Source organism: Argiope bruennichi, chromosome 5 (genome assembly GCF_947563725.1).
Source record: "Argiope bruennichi chromosome 5, qqArgBrue1.1, whole genome shotgun sequence".
NCBI lineage: Eukaryota > Metazoa > Arthropoda > Arachnida > Araneae > Araneidae > Argiope > Argiope bruennichi.
Genome location: NC_079155.1, coordinates 74824624 through 74842396, shown reverse-complemented (window position 1 = coordinate 74842396; position 17773 = coordinate 74824624).

Here is a 17773-nt window from a genome sequence, read left to right as displayed (position 1 = left end):
TATTTTTAATGGATTGTCAACAAATATTCGTTTGCAGTCAGTCGTTCCCTTTACTTATGAAAACCTAACCAAAAGTGAAGTAGCGTAAAGTGAAAGAAGAAAGAATGTCATTTTTTAGATTCTTTTTCTGTTAGATTTGATCTGTTAGATTTTTTTTTCTTTAAGGCATATGTTAATGGCAATATATGAAAAGCCAGTATTCTTTACAATACTTTGATGTATTTAAGCTAAATATTATATATGAGAATTATTTAAACGTGTTGTATATATTTCTGAGTTATTATATGTAATACCTGACATTTTATAGTATGACTTATGCGATCAGGGTATATTATCATTGCATTCAGAATATATATATATATATATATATAAAGCTGTAATTCCTTTTACATTTTCATATTCAATGTCGACTCAGCCGTTCATCTCTTCAGTGGGTCTATAAACTGAGGACCAAGCATGCTTGGGAACTAAACACTGGGTGTTCTGCGTTAGGTTGACCACCTAACCGGGACATATGCCTTGCACCTCCGGGCCCTAGGTAAAGAAAGCAGATATGGGCACTGTAGATCTTGGCCCACATAGGGCTGTCGTGCCACTGATTTTAGTTTTTAGCATATGTATTTTCTATTCGTATTTTGAAATCGAGTATATAAACCGGTGCCATTTGATTAACAGGGGTCAAATTCTATATAATAACAATCCTGAAACATAATGTTAAGGCCACTTTTCCCTTGACCTCTGTTACTTTAGAAAATGTGGTATAAGCAACAGATTCTTTTATATTTTTTATTAAAAAATACATTAAAATTATATAAAAAAATTCGATAGGAACATTTTGATGATTCTTCATGTATTAAATCTGCTCGAATACAAACAGCGCAAATTTTTAAAATTCTGTTTGTCTTTGAATAACTAAACCAGTGGTCCGCCAATGAACCAGGTAATGGTCAGCCTAAAAGTTCCTCGCATATTTTCTAATATATTATCGTGTTTATCATTAATTGCATGCCAATGAAGAATAATAGTTACCATTACAGTAGTTAAAAGAATCTAATAGCTAGAAATGTTTGGTAATTTTTTGGAGATTAATTGTTGGTATGCCGTTATTATATGATCAGCAGAACACCGAATCTGTATTTTGTACTCCTTTTTTTTTCCGACCGATTTAAAACGAAATTTGAAACAGAAGTGCAATTGTAGTCACAAAACTACATATCAAAGTACTTATGTTTATATCATTGCGTTTTTAAATTATTACATTTATGTACTTGCGAAAATACAGAACGGCAGATGGCCAATTCATTGGATGATTTAGTTTCAAATTTGAAACTAAATCAGGTATAAAAACAGGTATATCAGGTATAAATCAGGTATATTCACAATTGGATGAAAAATTGTGAATTAAATTTTATCTATATTGCTCTCTTCCATTTGTATCGCTTTATTTTATATAAGAACAAGCGGACAGACAGATTTTCTCTGAATGGATTTCATTCAAAGTTTGAAAGAAATCTATACATTTGGAGAAGAGCCCATATAACAAATTTCATCAGTTTAGCTAAAAGTGTTTTAAAGTTGTGGTGTTAACTGACAGACGGACTGATATAAGTTCAAATAACCCTTTGTGTCGTTCCATTGTTAAATTCAGAAACCTGGTTCGAAATTCCGTATGTAATGATAACTGATAAATTCCAAAATCAATATTTTTAAGAATGAGGGAGATTTAAAACTTGAATGTTCGCCAAAATTTGGATGGGTGATTTTTTAACGATTATAACACTTTATATACTTTCTTCACAAAAAAGTAAAAAGTAAAATAAAAAATCCCAAATCTTTAACGGTAAAAAAAAAAAAAATCCCCATCAGAAACTTGTTTCAGAAGGAAATACGAAGAGAATATGCTTTTATATTTTATTTTGCAACATACGCATCTGTTATATATTCATAAAATAAATTCTTTACAGTAAAGTTTAAAAACATGTCCCAGTTTTCATTACATATAAAAGCAGTAATTGAAAAAAAAGTCTTCACTACAGAATATTTGGTAAAAACGCACTGAAAGCAGATAAGAAAAAATATTTAGGTGAGGAACTTTTTCTTCTCCCTGACCTAATAAAATGTTTTTTTGTAGCAAATACGTGAGCAGTCATAAAATGTTTTTATTTTAAATAATAATTTATTTTTTTTTAAATTTCACATTTTTTTTACTATGATCTTTGAAGAAGAAGATTCTTGTTTGACTTTAAAAGGAAATGCTCCTTTAAATTTTATTTTGATCATTTTAACAGGGAATGGGTATAATAAATGTCAAATGTATCCTTTTTATACGTGAAGTCTTTTGTGTCTCACGTGCATACTTACTATGCATTAAAACAGTGGTATTTTGAAGTAAGAAATATATTTCAGATTGTAAAAAATTGTTTAAAAGCGAGCAAATATATAATGAATAATTTCATTAATAGCGAATAATATTATTTAGAATTTTTTAAAACGTAGATTGTGTGTGATTATATGAAAAATATGGAATGAAAAAATACAATTCCGAGCAAAAAAAAGTAAGAGATTTTATGCTTTTTTAGTGAAGAATATTTTTAATGATTTGTCAACAAATATTCATTTGAAGTCGTATACTTTACTTATTAACCTCTAACCAAAAGTGAAGCGTCGTAAAATGAAACAAGCAAATAATGTCATTTGCTGTAAGATTTTTTTCTTTTATACGTATGTTAATGAAAATGTTTGAAGTGCCGGGTTTCTTTAGTATATCCAGATATATTTAAATGAAGAATGAAATACGAAAATTATTTAAATGTGTTGTATATTTTTCTTAGGCATTATATGTAATATTTATACATTTTAGAAAGTGACAAATGCTATTTAGGCAAAGTATGGTAAAAAGGTCATGATAAGGTTTTTTTTATCTAAAATCCGTGCATTCTATAGCCATAGAACGCTCCGTAGAAAAAAATAATAATAAAGTGATTTAATTTTATGAAAATTCCGACTTGCTTTTCTTATTGAAAATTTTACGTATGACGATCACACATTTCTGAAAGTTTGGAATGAAAATGACAAATTATGAGCCTGATACTAGCATTTAAAGTCACGTCTTTTAGTGCCTCATATTCCAAACGAATCGATGACGCACATATTTGTTCAACAATTTGTTATTTATCATTTTATCTCTCTAGGAAATGTGTGAAATATTAATTTATATGAAAATGCTTAGTTACTCTACAAAATATGACTTCTTAAAGTCAGAGGGCTTGCCTAGGGCAAGAGCCATTAGAAACAACAACAACTCTACAAAATAATGGATTTCAAAATTTTTCCTTTAATATATAAATAATCTTCTAGGCAACATTCCTCCAAGAAAATAAATTAGGCAAATAAATAAATTAAAAAGAATATTTAAGTACCCATGATCATTCAAGGTATATTATTATCACTGCGCCCATATATCAATGTAGATATTATATAATTGCATGTGTGTGTGTGCGTGTGTGTGCATACAAATATATCTTTTTCTTAATTGGAGTGGTTTGAAACATTTTTAATCTTCAAAATCTCGAGGTTGAATTTTTTTAGCGATTCTATTGCTTTTTTTTTAGTTCTTACTTCGTATATAATAAAAAATGCAGTAGTTATAGGAAAGAATTTTAGTCAGCGATATTTGCGCCAAACTTACTGAATAAAATGCTGTATTTTGAACCAAATATTTCAAAAGGAAGAGTTATCATTTGAAAATGTGTACTCAATTCTTATCATATAATGAAGCTTATTACAAAACGGCCTTAGGATGTATATGAGAAAACCGAAGATAGAACATTTCTACTAGTTATAGTAGTAAATAAAGCTGTTTGAAAGGTTACGTATAATGGGATACCTCAGGGTTGCTATTTCATACCTACATTTATCCTAACTTTCGTACTGCAGAGTTTAAATGAAATGCAAACATTACCAGTTAGGCATTCAAACTAACATATACATGTGACAATATATATATGTTCGAAATAGTTCGTGAAGAAATTATTATTTTTCTCTACTGGATGCACCTGAACCCAAGTGTTTTTATTCGCGAGTTAGAAAAATAAATTTAGTCTTAAAACGGAAAAATGGTTGAATATTGTATACATTGGAATGCTGTTTAGGAGCAGTGAAGGTTTAGTGACTGAAAGAACTAAAATTAGACATCTAAACTCTTTTAAAATGTACATGAAGTATTTTTCCTTTTAAATTTACATTATGATTAAATACTTGATATCAAAGTGGTGATTGGTTTCATCGTTCAATTGTGATGCGATATATTTTTCTCTTTTCTCAAATTATAATTCGCAACCAAAATAGAAGCAAGTTATAAAGTAAATAAATTTAAATTCTGCTTTGCATCGATTATTGTGTGTTTAGATTAAATGTAATATATCTCGTTTTGAAGATTCTCGATGGCTATTTGGGATTTATCTCTTAACCCTAAGCTGAGATCAGATGCCAAGGACGGCACATTAGCTAGTACGTAACTCTCCGAACTATTGTACCATAACAACGGGTTTGATATTTGATGACTTCAGCACGCACTTGATATTCGATGGATCTTCCTTGGAAGGCGATCAAGTATCCACCCTCTTCCCGCAGGAGCTCAACAATGATACCACTTTATATTAGACCACTTCTTATTTATAGATTTGTTTAATAAAAATTACAAGATTTCTATATTTATAGTCAAAAATAACTCCAAATTACACCAAGAAATACTATTAATGGACTGGCCGTCGAGTATTTATTTCAAGATGTGATATGGTTTTAAAAACAACTCCAAGTATTTAAATTAATTTCAGATCCATAGTGTATCGTTTAGCCATTTCACTACACATTTTATTTCATATTTATAAGCTTCAAATGACTGTACGAAAAGGCAACAATGAGTGTTTCGAAATTTAAAAAAAAAATGATTTTTGATAAGCATTTGTAGAAAACACGATATATGGAAATAACAGCACTACAATTAGCTTTATACTGGAAACTTAGAATATCAGTATGGCTGTTGTATAAATAGTTCCTCTATTAAAAATACTGTCAATTTTTTCTTGTATAGTAAAAAATTTATTGGCAAAAATGAATTTTTATTTTTATTGTAAAATTGTTATAATGTGATTTGTGTTACTGGAATATTTTTTAAATTCATTATACACCCATTTCACCTATTTTTTTAATTTTACAAAAAATAAAAAAAACATTGTAAGTAATTTTCCGAAATATATGTTATTCAAAATGCACATATATTTTCCATAAAAATGTCATGCATTTTAGTATTAAATAATATCCTAAATACTTATAATATATCTTATTTTAACCCTATTTAATATTGTACAGCACAACAGAATATATATTAGTCTGTAAAACTAAATTCTCTTCATTTATATCAATTTTAAATGTACAGAGATGATTATTGCATTCCAACTTTGGTTAACTTTGCTGAAAAACATAGGAGTCAATCGTAATTATTGTACTATATGCAACTTTCTCAGCAGTCGCTGTATTTTTTTAAAATCGTATGTTATTAAAAGGTAAGAACCATTTATTAAATATTCGAGTAAGTTTGCATATTTTTTTATCTTGAATATCCGTCATATTAGAACTATATTGAAATTTATTTATGCAAACATTGTGTTGTGTCTTTTGACTCTAAATAGTATATGATAATGTATTAATTTATCGAAATATGCAGTTTTATATAATATGGCTTTAAGAATGCTTTACTTTTTTCATACTAACAACTATTCGTAAAAAAACTTACCAGACTAAAACTTCAATGTCACCTCTGGAAGGCAAGTCAGATCTCCTCTTCTTTAAGAAAAAAAAATAATCCAGCTTGATGGACTGTTGTAAAGTCTTCAATCTAATTCAACCCTCTTTGACGAATAGTTAAACTATTTCGGAAGCTTCTTAGGAGTTGTATATAGAAACCATGGTGATATCCTCGATAAGTACCTTTAATGAAAAAAAAAATAAACGATTTTTAATGTATCGTTACAACTGTTTATTTTTTTGAATTAGAATTTTACAATTTCATTTCAGTTTATTTATTGGATCTCTTTTACCATTAACAGATAGTCCTTTTTATTCTAATATGTTAAAATAAAAAATAATTATAAATTGATCAATTTTATGTTCAATTTTTCTTTTTTGGTTTTTAATTCAATCAATTTTATGTTCAATTTTTCTTTTTTGGTTTTTAATTCAATCAGAATGTTTTTAAAAAGTTAAAACAGAATGGAGCAACATTCATTTAATGTATTCTGATTTAAAGCATCATCATAAATAGGAAAGATATAAAGGCAATTAGACTGTAAAAATCATGATTTTGATTGAAGACTTTAATTATCTAATGAAATGAAAATAATCCCAATTGATCTGAATGCTAATTTGTTTGAAGAATCCATATTTCTCTCAATTCTTAAGAATTAAAATATTTTCTCTGAAAGAAGGCTGAGCTTTTATTTAAACTGAAATGTTATTCTTTTTACTTCCTTCCTTATAGAATATCCTCATTTCCTTTCATTTCATTTAAAAGACAGGAAAAGTTAAATTTGAAAAAAAAAAAAAAAAAGGATAAGTCATTGGAATGATCAAATTAAAGAAATTAAAAAAAAAAAAGAAAAACCACTTTTAATAAATGTGTTTTATAAACCCAAATAATTTACTCATCACCTTTTAGACACACATTATCGAAAAAAGGATTTTTAGTTTTTGAAACTTTTCAATAAAAAGATTAGCACTTTCTTACAATATGTCTTAGGAAATAAAAATCGAACTTTTCTTTTCTTTATGAAAAATCTGATAATAAAAAGCAAGAAAAGAGAATTTAGAAAAAAATGGAATAGCAATATAAATTTTTTTAAACTTTAAGCATTATACAGAATCATTTCTTCGAATTTCAAGATATAAAAGCAGTAACTTTTTTGAATAAAAATGTAACATCATGAAATTTCTTCTCAAATACAAATAAAAAAAAATATTACACATTTTTAGAATAGTAACGAGACGGCATATCACACAAAAATAAGAAGTACCATAAAGAGATTTCTATGAAATTTCGCCTGTGGGTTAAAAAAAAATATTTGGTGAAGTTTAAAATATTTTCCATCACTGTTCGAAGTATGGATAAAAAAATGGAACTGAATTTAAACAAAATTTCTTAACTTCACTAAATAGAATATATGGAATTTAAAATATATTTTAATATCCTAAGAATTTAGCCATAAGTTTTCAGGATTCATTAAAAAGTAAATACAATAAGAATGAATAAAATACATTTTGATTATATAAAAATACGATTTTTTTTATTTCTCAAAAATAGAAGTTTTCGCATGCAATTGAATACTGTTTAAGAGTCGGAAATAATAGTCATAAAAAAAATGTAAATTTTTTTTTGTCGTTTGAACAATCTTCTACACAATTTTTAAAAATTTAAAATAAAAAAAATTAAAAAGCTTATTAATCCAATTTGTAGCAGGTGTATTACTCTATCTTCTCTTTTAGATAATAGATGGCGATGCCTGATTTGGTACGCATCCCATAGTGCATTACGATTGTAATTATAATGAGATGAGATGCTGTCCTGAAAAAAGGTGTGCTCGTGTTAATGTCTTGTATTTCATGTTTTGTGTGAAATGTGATCATTAAAGAAATGTTCCTGAAAACACACGTCCTCTTGTTTCCATTGCGCGGATCATAATGATCTTCATTCCATAACAAATTCAATGAATTATTTTATTAAAAAGTAAATGAATTAATTTAATTAAAACAATTAAATTGTTTTATTATAAGTAGATCATCGCATAATATCAAGGGAAATTTAGTTTTTGATATTTGTTATATGTTTCTCGTGTTTTAATTTTTAGTTAAATTTTTCATCATTATCAATAAAAAAACACATCGAAAAAGGACTTGGATCAATTGAATCAAAATGGGCATTATTTTGTTACTTAATATAAAATAAATTTTGAAGAAGTATTTTTATGTAAATGTAATTAAATTTTACTGAGAATTTGTGTTTTTTCGTTTAAAACCGGCTCTTAACAATCAAAAAGAATCTGTATTTTAAAATGCATACTTAGATTCTTATTAATGTATAACATGAATCCTTACTATAAATTTTACATAATTTCCACAAAGATAAATAAGTAAGAAGAATTTTAAATATATTTAAATCTGAATACACGCACGCACGCACACACACGTTTTGAGAAAAAATCAAAAATATGCTTACTTCTCTGCATCTTTTAAATATTCATTTTAATTAAAATCAAAGTTCCATTTTAAATTTCCAATGTCACAAAATTTTTTATTTTGATAAAAAATTTTAAAAAATAATTTTGATTTTTTAATTAAATTTCTGCTATGAACTTAAAACGAATATTTTATTAAATAGAATTGGACTTTATATTAAAGCAATCCGTTATTAATTCTTATTCATTAATTGTATTAATATGTTTTAAATTTTGAATGAAATATTGAAAAAATGATTTTATGCTGGGTAACTAGATTAGATAAATGAAATCCTTACATTTAAATCGAAACAAAATGTGTTAAATAAGCAATTCAATGAGCTTATAAGTCCTCTTATAGAATTCGAGACGTTTTGAAATTATGAATCACTTTCAGATTTATTCCAACACATATAATTTCAATTTCCATAAAAATATAAGATTTTTGAATAAACAAGAAAAAAAGTATTATTCCTTGTGTTTATTCAAAAAGGCAATGAATTGTTACCAAAAATTTAAATAAAAGAAATTGATTTGAATTCAGTAATTTTTTGAAATAATAATTGAGTATAAAAATACAGCTTTTTGAAACACGTTTTAATTAAATATTTGCATTAATTGAAAAAATAATGGATAATAACGAATATTTATTAAATTCTAACCGGAGGCCATTATATAGTTAAGAACTATCTACAAATTAAAACAATTTGAAATATGTTCATTTTCGCAAATTGAAATGAATAGGCTGATATATTATCGTTTGCCATCTGGTATACCCACACAAATAAGACATTTTTTATTTCTAGAGAAGAGAAACGTTCAAGTATTTTATACTTTTACTGAACGACTGAATTTGAAATTTGATTTAGACTTAGCATTTTTATACCAAGATCGTATACTAAATTTCATTCATTTTGCTTTCTGCATTTTTGAGTTATAATATGTATAATTACATGAATATACAATCAAGTAGACAGTTTAATCTTTGAAGAATTAAATCCAAAAGTTAGGCAGATATCAGAATGCTAATCAAGAGTTATATAATAATACAATGGACACCAGTTGTAGAGTCCTTTTGAATCCAAACCAAAATCATTACTACATCTGAATGTTCAGTACAACCAAAAATAAAAACAAATAAAAAATAAAAATAATAATAATAAAATTATGTATTAATACAAGGGCACAAGAAAAAACAAACCACACGATATCATTCGTATTATTCATTCATTTTATTTTGATACATTTGTTTAAAATAGACACATTGTATAAAATTGAAAAAAAAAATATTGTTAACTTTTTATCTAAGATTTTTTTTAAAAAACTATCGCGATAAACGTATTTGAATTATCAAGCCTTCATTAGATGAATTCTTCATATAAATAAAGGTCATCAAGAAAATCAGCAGGCTACTGGAATGATTATTCATTTTTTGTCTTCTGACGGAGTAATGATACACTCAAACATTCACCCTATTCTTGAATTTAAGAAATAAGCTGCATTCTTCCTTATTATGGCACATAATTCACCGATTCAAATTAGAACAAAATTATTCTAGTAATCTTGTATACAAGAATATTAAATAACATAAAATTATTATATATATAACAATTGTAGTGTCATTAATTCATGAAAACCAGACTAAACGGAGACTTATAAAATATGAACAATTTCGTAGAAGTTATTATAAAAAATAAATGAAATGAATGGATGAAGTCGGAGACATAGCAAAAATAATATTCTTCATTGAGATAAAAAATTAGATTAATGATTGGCTTTCGTATGATAAGATTTCTCTTGCTGTTGCCAAGGGAAGAAGGCCAGAGGATTATTAAAAAGAAACATACGAGGTCTCTGTGGAATATGAAAACAATCGAAAACCTGGAACGAGATAGAAAATAATCGGAGAAATAAAGATTTGAAATAAAAGAACAACTAATGCCATATTTTTCTTGAAAAATTATTGTTTTCCCTGAATATAGGTTTTTATGATCTGTTGAAATATTTAAAATGATCCCGAACAGTTTAAAATTTTATTTTCATTAAAAAATAAATGGATTATGTAATTTTGAATCCTAGTTTGCAATAATAGAGTTTTTTAGAAAAGAATTTTGAACAATTAGAATCTTTGTTTAGTTTAGTTGCATTGAATGCGAAGTAAAGAAATACGAACAAAGCATTTGAATTCGCATAAATACCAGGAATATTTTTAACAATCAATTAATAAGAGATATTAAAATATTTTAATAAATCCTTTCAATTGAATTATAGTGTATTAAATGCATTGAATTGTACTATACTGTACAAAATCCATTCAATCTTCATCTTTAATTTTGTTTAAATTCTTTAATACGTTATTAAACTGATAAACTAAATGTTTTTTAAAGCTACTATCCGATATTTAGTATACAAAGTATATTAAATGATTCTTCTGAATTTTTCTGATAGTTAACTATCGTCCGACTGTCATTGGCATTTTATTTTTTATTTTTAAATCTGACATTAAACATTTAAATCCCAGCTTATTTAATGCCTTCACTATGCAAATGATTTGCTGAATAAGATTGATAATAACGGCTTTGCATCATTTTCAGCATTAAAAGATGCAAAAACAGGTTTTTGAAATTATCAAACATAGTAATGCCCAAGCTAATTTTCGTAAAACTTTTTTTCATTAGCAAGATACACTGTTATAAAAATTCTCTAAAATATTCCACAAACAGTATTCCAAAGAAAGTACTTTTAGCGAGGATTGACTTAATTTTCTGTTTAATAAGGTGTGCTATTCTTTTAAAAGGTTATGTCAGGCCAAATCAAATCTTAGGTTTAAATTATGTTCACCGGGGACCAATTTACAACCGTTTTTAAAAGAATGATATATGTTACATTTACAAATATGTTATCGTAAGCCATTTCATAATCAGTTTCAATTCTGTATTTTTATGGAATTTCAGCATATATTTTCACAAATTGTCATCGTGTACATTTCAAATCTTCACTACTAATAAAGATGAAGGTATGTGTGTGTTGATGCTCTGCAAACCAGACCGTTTGATCTACAACTTACCAAATTAGGCCCATGGAGAACAAGCATATGCACCTCGGATCGATTTTAAAATTTTAATTAGAAGTTAAATTAAAAATTAACCTGAATTTTGGATATTTTCCACCATAACTTCTGAAAATACTATAGCACAGAAATAAATTTTATACCATTCTAAAATTTAAAAAATTGTCTTTTAAGTAAATGCTATTTAATAATCATGTGAATTTTAGCAATTTTTTAAAAATATATTTTTGCTCAAATTCCTAAACCAGATTAGATTATTGATTTGAAAATTAAACCATTTTCATTGTTTCATCAAATATTTAATCACATGATTTTCTTCTGTTATTGAAATCCAAAGAAAAGGACTCTGTTTAATATATATATAGTTAACAAGATAAATAAGCCAGTAATATAATTTAAAAAAAAAATTCAATTCCTATTTAGGTCAACAAAGAAAACTTTTATTTTAGTTACTTTTTATTAAATAATTATCAAAAAAATTATTAAGTATAAAAAATTTCAGATTAAATTGAAGGCATTATTTAATAGATCCTATCGATTGATTTTTTATTGTAACCATAACATTTCTAGAACTTCGAAAAGGGAAAAAAAAAAAAAAAAAAAAAAAAAAAACAATACTTTGAGAAACTTACAATTTACTTCGAAAAGTACTTTGGGATTATCCCGTCGAAGTGTCAACGCTCGCGAAAATGGCGAGAATGCGCCAATATTTTGGCGCCATCATAATGAAAAGTAATTTGTGGTTATTGGCGCAAAGCTACCTTTTGGCGATAATATTGGGTTTGGCGGAAATGATCGACTGAACTAATTAAATTAAATTAATGAATTAATATTTGAAAAATAACTGTATTATCATAAAGTGTCATCCGACACATGTTTAAAAGAATGTATTTGAACTTGAGTGGATGGATAAAAAGTATTTTAATTAACGATGGAAAATTTGAACAAGATATATAAATAAGTATATACCGGGTGTCCCATAAATTTGTAAATACTTTAAAAATTCATAAAAATTGAAGGACCGGGTATATTTGAATGCGGTTTGCGAAACTATTATTCTCATGAGGGGGGATTTTTGTTGATACAGAAAAAAAAAATAATTCAAAAATTTGTCGATAGAGGGCGCTTCAGACAAGCAAATCAGTGGAAATATGCAAATTAAAGTCTTACGAAAGGCAGAGTGAGCGATTGACACGTCATTTCTAAAGGTTTGCATAAGGTTTGTATTAAGATGTTGACACTGGGGGATAAAGCACTATTGGTAAAGTTGTTTTATGTCAGCAACGAATCGGTGACTGAAGCCTTACGAAAGTTTAGGACCCAGAAAAGCTTGAAGAAAGGTTCAGGTCCGATCATTCCTGCTGGACTTGTTTCCCTAGTACGCCGTTTCGAAGAAACTGGATGTTTGTGTCATCGGCTACGCAGTGGTGCACCTCGTTTAACAACAGTCCGTACCCCCGATGTCTCTTCACAAATGGACACGCTAAGGGAACAGTCGACAAGTGCAGTCAGTAGCGCACGAGAAGTGGCACGAATAACTGGTATATCAAAGACTGTGTAACGTATCCTTCATGGTGTATTGCAATTGTACCCATACAAATTGCAATCGCTACATCAGCTCTTACCAAATGATACAGCTAAGAGATTGGAATTCTCAAATTGGCCTTTGGCGAAAATTGAAGATGATCCGCGATGGCTGCTGAAAATATTGTGGACAGATGAGGCTCATTTTGCTTTGCATGGAGCAGTTAATAAACATTACTGTAGAATATGGGCACATGAGAATCCGCATGCTTACACTGAGAACCCCTTGTATTCACCACGTTTTACTGTTTGGTGTGGTTTCACTGCATCCATTATTGTAGGCCCTTTTTTCTTTGAAAAGCCCTGTAAAAAAGCAGGATGGAAGACATGTTCAGTTAATGGAACAAGTTACTTGGAAATGTTACAGAAAGAAGTGATACCGTCCTTATTGGAACACGATGTCCTTGACACAAATCCATGCAAGACGAGGCACCTCCTCACATCGACACCTAAGTGAAGGCATTTTTGAGAAGAACTTTTACCGAAGAACGTATAATCAGCCGTCACTTTACACATGAATGGCCCCCACGCTCAACAGATTTAACACCCCTTGATTTTTGCTTATGGGGTTACCTTAAGTCTCGGGTGTACCGCCATAGGCCAACTTCGTTAGTGCCGCTAAAGGAAGCCATTCGCCACGAAATCTCATACATTCATCCGGATATGCTGATGATGCAGTTACCAGTGTTGTCTCCCGCTTCCAAACTGTTATTTGTGGTGATGGTGGACATATAGAACAAGTACTGTAGTACTGGTGTGATACGCATGTAAACAATTGCTTGCATGCAAATAAAAGTATTTTTCCCGTAAAATTGTATGTTTTGCTTGTGTTTAGCGCCCTCTATCGAGAAATTTTTGAACTATTTCTTTTTTTTTGTATGAAAAAAATCCCCTTTCATGAGAATAACAGTTTCGCAAACCGCATTAAAATATATTCATTCCTTCAATTTTTATGAATTTTTAAAGTATTTACAAATTTATGGAACACCCGGTGTGTATATATTATATATATATATATATTCATGAAGTTGTTAAAATATTAATACAGATTTTAAGAAATCCTTAACAAAAAGAGTTAAAAATGTCTTGAAATGTGAAATTAAATTGTCCGATTTTTAATAGAAAATTTTCGTAATGTCCTGTATAGGATCGCAAAATTTCTAAATCCGCCATAGTTCACTGCTGCATTTTGAATGTTTATTACTCCATACCAAAGTATTTTAAAACATTATCTTTTGGCAGGAAGGACTCGCCACTCTCGAATATTTATCATTATTTCCCGCTGCCCTTAGAAATAAACCAGAAGGTTTTAAAACCATTTATATATATAAAAAAATTGTTATTTATAAAAATGTATACATTTTTTAATGGTGACATATTATATTAACTGATATATTTCCTTACTAAGGTTGCAATAATTGGCTTTGGGAAATTTTTAAAATTTCTTTCTTTGTTTTTTTTTTTATTTATTTTTTTTGCTGTTCCTCAAGACAGCAAGGACTTTAAATTGATAATTGTTGCTTTAAATGATACCTAATATTGTACACTCTTTCGGATCCGACACATATGAAACCGGACATCTGTCAGATTATATAGAATAATATACACATCACTGAATTATACAATGGCACATTTTTCTAAGTATAGAAAACGAGTCAACAATATGCTCAGGAGAAAAATACTATGATAAAATGTTCAATAGAAACATATTACATTAAATCGAACATTGAAAGGGTAAAGATTTCAAGTTTTAACAGGAAAGAATAGCTCATCACCGAATAACATGTTCCAAGAAAATGCATCTGTTAATCAACTGCATTAAAAAAAAAATCGATTAAAGCAGAAAGATTAACCCGTAATTGGAGACGAGAGTCAAAATGGCTTTGCGTTGTTCATTAGCTCAAATTATCACTTGGTATTTTGTCTCCTTGAATACCATTCTCTTCTTAGTACCTTCAAGTTGTTCTTTCAACAGTATGCTGGCAAAAATCTAAGTATGAACACGTGCGTATATTCCAATAATTCTTTTTCAAAGTTTTTGTTGTTATTTCTATGGGGTCATTGAATCCCATGTCTTTGAAACTGCTTTTAATTTGAATTATGCAAAAACAATAAAGAATTCTAAAATATTTATTCTCGTTTGTTAAATTCTAACAGTTATTAATATTAGTGTACTTCCTTAATATATAAACAAAGTAAATACTCATTAAGAGATTGTTTAGGTTTTTCTTCTAACATCTTTCCAATATTTAATAGAACAATTAACGTTTTTAATATTAATATTTTCGCTAACTCCATGATTTCCAGTATGTATTATGTTTCCAAAATAAATTCTAATGCTGTTTACAAAAACAAAAAAGTAAAATAACAATGGAGTCATTTTGACTAAATGTCTTCAGCCGCGTGAGGAAATTCAAGTCTCCAGTTACGATTTATATTAAAAAACAAAAAATCTGCAATTGAGATTGTAAAATGTCTGCAATCCTTTCAGGGGAATCGGCAGAATAGCATCAACATAAGTGTAAAATGGGATTTTCTTATTTATGATGGCAGAAGTACTAAATTATAATTGGATCAGTAATACAGACTCTGCCATTGGGGAGGGGGGATACCTTTAACAACTCCAATTCGAAGAACTGGATTGATTTATGTTGACAGAAAAAAATCAAAAGCATTAATTTATGAGTGGATCAGGGTTACTTCAGTTAATTATACCTAGAGTGAGAACAGGAATGAATTATGTTCGTTAAAAAAAAAAGACAAGAAAACATCAATTTGCTAGGAAATTTGGGATACTGATATTACTATAGCGTTTGCTCAAAAAATTTATTCATTCCATTATATTTTACTATTTATAAGGAAAAAAAAAACGGAAGAAAATCTCAAAACTTAACATGGTCAAACAATCCAGAAAGCTCTTATTAATGATTTTTTTTCAATATTGGTTTAAAACAGAAGATAAATTTTTTTTTATAGATGGTGAAAAAGTTTTCTTTTATTACCGTTGTGTCATGAGAACTTATTTAATCTGCATTATAATTAGTCAAAAAAAAATTAAAACCATAACAAACTTAATGCATTATTACAAATTTTAAATTGAAGCATTTTTGTAATAAATTTTTCAATGTCTATAAAAGAATTAAATTGCTTTCTACAGTAGCCGAAAATAAGAATTCGTCTTTTGATATTTTGAAGAATGTGTTCATTTCTCAGTTGAAATCCGAAAGAAAAAAACCCAATTATATTTGTCTTTGAACACGATATCCCAAAGGAAACGAGCATGACATATAAAATTCGGTATACGTATTTACCGTATATTCGGTGTATTATAAATCTAGATCACCAAAATTTTGAAAGAAGTTCATTAAGGCAAGACAAATCTTTTTTTTTTCCGTCCGTGATCATGCGAACAGGATAACTTAACAGAAGTGGTCTTAACCTAATTTTCTCTTATACCCTAATAAAAGCACTTTTGCAATATTAACTGCATGGCATTGGCGAACAATAGTTATAAAAAAGCCAGCGCGCAATTTTTGGTGATTAATCATTAAGAGATGGTTAATGCATTATAACTAAAACACCGAAATGTGTATTTTAGACACCTTTCAGTTGATTGAAACCAAAATTGAATGCAGAGTTGCAGTTGTAGTTACAAAATCACAAATCAAATTTCATATATCTAAGCTACAGCGCTTTCGAGTTGCCATTGCATTTACATGCTTGTGACAGTAAAACCGACAGGCGGCCAAACTCGCAATGAATTTCGTTCCAAATTTGATAGATTTCTATATTTCGGATGCTAGATCTCTGTACCAAATTTTAATCTTCTATTTCTCCTTGATTGTAATTATCGTCTTCACTTATATTTAGATAAGCTGGCAATTAAACTTTCTCTGAATGGTTTTTATTCAAAATTTGATAGAAACCTACGAATTTGGTGTTAAGATCATATGACAAATTTCATAGCCTAATGCAAAGTGTTTCTGAGTTATCGAGTTCGCAAACAATAGGACAAACATAATGCCAAAAATAAGTTTTCAAATATGGACCTGGAGTTCGAATTTTTTTTATTACAATACTTTCTCTATATTTCGTATAAGAGAAAATTAAAAATAACAAGTGAATAAATAAAATAGGAAAAGTGGTTTGAGCATAACATGAATTTTAACTGAATTTTGCAGTTAACTTCTAATAAATAAGAAGAGAATTTAAAATACTTTAACTATTCTGTTCTCTATACTGTAACAAACCTGTGATGTTGTTTCCCAGCACGGTTAGTTCCATTACTGGAAAGACCGTTTTACGATCAGCTCTGTTGGATTACGACTTTCGGAAACACGAAGGTCGTGGTTGGATGCTGATAGGATGCCGAATCAGTGATTCCAGAGCTTGGAGAGCATTTGGCGACAAAATAGATAATACTGGAATATTCCAGAATTTTGGCGATAGAGCCACTAGGAACCGAGATATGCTTGACTGTTCGAGAACCTTCTTTGCCATGTCTCGGGAACTATAAAAGGTCACGCGACCAACCTGGAGGCAGTATTTGGAGTTTAACATTGGTTAATAGTTGAAAGAGTTTAATCCCTGAATGCTTCGAGCAGTTTATCATTGTTGGGCTGTTTGTGATAAGTGCTGCCGTGTGCGTCTCGGCAGTGAATTTGCCGTGACCGTGACATCATGTTAATAAAGTTGTCATTTGCTACCGAGGCCTGTAGACCGTGCGTCTCCAAACACCTACTACAAGCGAACCCGTTAACTTTACTACTAAGTGGACGAAGTTCCGTAACAATATAAAAAGGTGGACGTAAAATAAATTTTATAACGGGAGGAAAAATAATTTCCTTTTTTT